General features: G+C 34.5%; 1 protein-coding gene across 15 annotated transcripts in view; it reads left to right on the top strand.

Annotated features, from left to right (window-relative positions):
- Positions 1-4,408, top strand: part of CELF4 (CUGBP Elav-like family member 4) — a 707,595-nt gene extending 703,187 nt beyond the window's left edge. For 13 of the 15 annotated variants that reach the window (XM_026865422.1, XM_026865420.1, XM_026865424.1 and 10 more), the window contains exons 13-14: positions 1,010-1,097; positions 2,964-4,408. The gene's annotated coding sequence lies outside the window, so the exon portion shown is untranslated. The remainder of the gene's footprint in view (positions 1-1,009; positions 1,098-2,963) is intronic. The other 2 variants (XM_026865412.1, XM_026865411.1) reach the window with 2 other exon arrangements.
- Positions 4,409-4,722: the final 314 nt, after the last annotated feature.

Here is a 4,722-nt window from a genome sequence, read left to right as displayed (position 1 = left end):
TCTCTTTCTCTTTCTCTTTCTCTTTCTCTTTCTCTTTCTCTTTCTCTTTCTCTTTCTCTTTCTCTTTCTCTTTCTCTTTCTCTTCTCTCCTTTTTCCCCCATTGTTTTTTTAAATTCAGGCCAGAGCCAAACACTAAAGGAGTAAATGTCCTTCTTTTAATGATGCTGATTTAGGGACCATCGTATCATCTGAGTCCTCCTACAAGTCTGCTTCCCACACCATACCAGCATTGCTGTGTTTCGGAACCCACCATCCTGTGAACTGCTAAATGGACATGCAGCAACCAGCAGTAGTTGCTTTTCTTTTTTTTTTTTTTTTTTTTTAATTATTTTTTTTCAGAATTTTTATTGTCAGTAGCCAAAGCAGCTCTTGGTCTATTACTCCCCCATGATTTTAAACTTGGGATGTAATTGAATTAGAGCGGTACCTGCTCCGGAGTCCATCTGAGGAAATGGAAAGACTCCCAGAGGACTTTGGCTAGCCGTCCAGCAAAGCCCAGGATGCTGGGGGTGGTGCGGGAAAGGCCGGTGCTAACAAAAGCATTCTGGTTGGCAGAGAATGTATTTATTTTCCAGACTTTGCAAACCGATTTGTGTCTGCGCTCATTCATTCAGTGCATGCTCTCCTCAACAGCTGCTGCATAACGTTCTGTTACTGTTCACTGTTGACCGTGTGTCTACATTTAAGTGTTTGTTTTACGTGTGTGTTTCTGGCTAGGCCTCCTCCTTTTTCTTCCTTTCTTTCTTTTCTTCTTCCTTTGTTTTCTTTCCGTTCAGTTAGTTTGTTTTGCTCTCCTTCTTGTTTCATTTTCTACAGTATAATGGCAAGTATTTCCATTAGATCTTCTTGACCAATGCTGTGTTTGTAACTTTTTTTTAATTATTATTTTTATATATATCTTCTTTCCCCACCTTTCCCCTTTTCCACACTATATATAAATATATATATATATAAAAAAAATCTTTTCTTCTTTTGTCATTCAATCAAATTCCAACAAAACCAACCAAGAGCCAGTCAAATCCACCACAGTCTCGCGCTGAGCTAGGAAAAAAGTTCACGTAATGACATGAAAGTGGAGAATACAGTCCCCCAGGCCGTAAGTTCAAATCAACTCGAAGTTGAAAGTGTGACATGATGGCGTCATGTAACAAGCTAAGAATTGGTTGCATGACATGCCGTCAAGTTTCGTGCAGGTGCCGTGATTGAAGCATTTTTCTTGGATGTTGTATCAGTTGATGATTGGCCAGTCATGATCACATGTGCCTTTTTTGACTTTGTGCTGCCACAATTTTTTGCTGTGCTCATTTTCGTTTCGTTTTTGGTGCTTGCAGTGGTTTCTTTATTTGTCGTTTGATTTCTCGTCAGCGTTTTATGCTTCTTTAGATGTCACATAGAAGGAAAAAAAAAAGATGGATTCCTAATTCTTTAGAAAAAATGGGATTGTTATAACTACAGATAATTTGGAAAAAAAAAAAAAAAAGAGAGAGAAAAAAATGCGTGGTTAATTTTTTTGCACTGAAAATCTTGTGATTTTATTTTTTTTCCGGAGAATTGGGGGCCTTTTTCAATTGACATCTTTTTTTCCCCTTAGGATATTTCAAATCACTCTCCAAAAATTTAAAGAAAAAAAAAACAACCAAAAAACAAAACCAAAACAAAAACCAAAAAGAGTAATGATAGTAACAGTAGTTTGAAACCTATAGCAATCCAAAAAGCAACCCCAAGAAAAGCCTCATTGTATGTCTTTTCAAGAATTCCTAATTTTAAGGTTCCGTATTACAGCAACTCCAGCCAAAATTGATTGCTCAGGGGGAGGGAGGGATTGTTTTGAGTGGGAAAAAAACCATCCAGATCAAAAAACAAAATGCATCTTTTTGTTTACAACTGAAAAAGGGTCCTTGACGAGTGTTTTTTATTTTTTTATTCTATTATTATTTTTGGTGTTGTAATTGTTTAGACTGCTGTGTACGGTTTGCTGTTTGTTGAACCAACAGTGTGAAAACCTGCCAGCATGGATTGATATTCCGCATGACACTTTTCCACCAGAGTGGACCTTTTGCAGTTTCTAAGTTTCTTGATGTAATAAATCACCGAGTGTGTAAGAAGAACCTGCTTGCTAGAAAGAGATAAGAGCTAATCCTTAATGATTAAGCATCCTACTTAAATGTCAAGCCTAGTCGGATCATGATTACATTTTTTAAACAACTTTTTTATTTAAGAAATGTTAGCTTTACATTTTTTTTGGAAAAAAAAAAAAAAGTTTATTCCAACACTCTTTTTTTTATTTAACCTCTTATAAATTGCCTGTTCAAAGTCCAACTTTCTGACATTCACAAAGGAGTAGATGTTATTGGCAGCTATGTCTCCACAGAAAGCTCATACACTGTCGTAGATGGCACCTTATTAAAATGTAGAACTATTCTTTCTCGATGCCTTTCACAGTACAAAAGCTCGCCAAGCAAGATTGTGATCTGGCATTGTAAAGTGGCACTTAAAAATAATTAAAATGCAGCTATCTGCACATACATAGTGATACAGATTTATGCAGACATGCCCTACTATTATTTTGATTTATTATTATTATTACTCTTAGGAACAATTATATTTTTCTCTATCATGATCGTGACTACCTTGCTCACTTTGGGTTTGATCCGGTTCTCACTGAAGTCAAGGGGAATCTTTCTGTTGACATTGAGTGGGAGCAGAATCAGAGCCAATGCCTCCAAAAGTAAAACACCAAACCAGAAGCCCCATCCTGTCCCAATTGAAGGGAGAAGAAAACACCCATTACTTTCAACAGGAGCAGGATTGGGCCCAAAAGAACAGGCTTGGTTTTAATTTCATTTTCATTTTTTAGGTCTTTTTTCCCCCTGTCCCAAATACACCCCACCCCACCCCCCACCTTCCCTACTTCTTCCTCCCCTTTTTGATTTAATTTGCAATGATCTTCTTCATTTTTTAGGGCAGCAGCTGAATGGGCCACATTTAGGAAATTAAAAAAAAAAAAAACAAAAAAAAAGTATATATATATTTAAAAAAAAAAAAAACGGGAACTGTTGGATTACACCTTTGACATATCAGCAAATATCAATCAAGCTGAAGACTTCAGACTTATTCTCTCTTTGATTGTTTAGACTGTAACATTTCTTCAAGAAAAGTATCACATCTGCTGACTTCGAAGGACATGCGCTTGAAAATAAACAAAAAAACACATAAGTAAAATCAGAACAGGAACAAGATCAACCAGGATTTCTGAAGAGACACTGATATCACCACAGCGGCTTTTCTTCAAACAGGAGATGCAAACCTGGATACTGAAAAAGGAGTGCCTGTTTGCCACCAAGGATGCAGTTACCATGCTTGACCCATGGTAACAGTCACTAAGCATCTTTATCTGTCATTCCTTAGCTATATAGGGACCAAAGGACAAAACTTTTTACCGCAGACTTGTAGCTGTATGTAAAATATGGAAGTTCTTTCCTTTTCTCTGAGCTGTTCCTAAAACAGTTTTTGAGAGCGATTATATGAAATATATAAAAACTAAAAAAAAAATGCTTAAATGCTTTTAAAACGGCAAGATAATAGTTCTTTGATACTTTGGGAGGTTCTTTGGTTATACATTAATTAGAGTCTATGAAGCTTTCATATGGTTTTCTGTATAATACGTAAGGATCGCTCTGTTAAAGGCAGGTAAAATGGATATCTATGAAAAGCAAAAAAATAAATAAATAACTACATAAATAAATACATAAAAAGGCATAGAGAAGAGAAAGGAAAGATGGTTGATAATAAATGGAAAACAGAAAAGGTTTGTAAATGCTTCTAACTCTCCCCATTTAAAATCCTAATAGTTGTACAGAATTTAAAAAAGAAAGTTTAAAATACCTATATAATAGAAAAAATTAGACAACATAAAAAAAAAAAAAAAACAAAAAAGCAAAAAAAAATACTACATAGAAGTTAGCGTTAATGCTAAAAACAAAGATGTTGTAGAACTGTAATTTTTGTAGAGTTTAGATTGAGCATAAATTCCTACTCTGCCAATTGCTGTTGGATGCTGTTATTTACCGAGGAGAAAAAGGAGAGAAATGGCTATTTTGGCAGCTTTTTAAACTGCAAGCATTCCAGCTATTAAAAAAAAAATAAATAAACAAAACAAAACTCAATTCTGTAGACAATGCAAATGGGAAACAAAACAGCTGTCTTTTTATCAGACGCTAGTTCTAACTTGAACAACAAAACACAGCTAAACGCTTCATGTCTTCATGATCTGCTGTCTGCAAATTCCCATCATCCTATGCTTCAGTAGCTTCCATATTTGCTCTAGAAACCTTCAGGACAAGGGGTTAGCCTAGAACCTTAATCTTAAAAAAGAAAAAAAAAAAAAAAAAAAACACAAAAAAATAAGAAGTAAAAGTAAAAAGAAAACACAATCTCTTTGAAGAATTTCTGAAACTGTTTACAAGGAATTTTGAAAAACAGGGGGATGTTTAAAAAAAAAAAAATAAAGATGCTGGCTCTGTTTCTGTAAATAAATTTGCATATTTTGTAGGACTTTTAATTGTAATGATAGAGAAAAAACAAGGAAAACTATTTAATGAAAGCACGATATTTATCTTTGGTAAATGACTTTAGAGCAGTTAAAAAATAAGACATTGCTTTAAAAAATCTGACTCAGAAAAAACAATGAATTATTTAAGAACACATATATTTTAAAGTAT

The sequence above is a fragment of the Athene cunicularia genome, assembly GCF_003259725.1.
Source record: "Athene cunicularia isolate RWA chromosome Z unlocalized genomic scaffold, athCun1 chrZ_part1, whole genome shotgun sequence".
NCBI classification, from domain to species: domain Eukaryota; kingdom Metazoa; phylum Chordata; class Aves; order Strigiformes; family Strigidae; genus Athene; species Athene cunicularia.
This window is presented reverse-complemented; position numbering and strand designations above follow the sequence as displayed.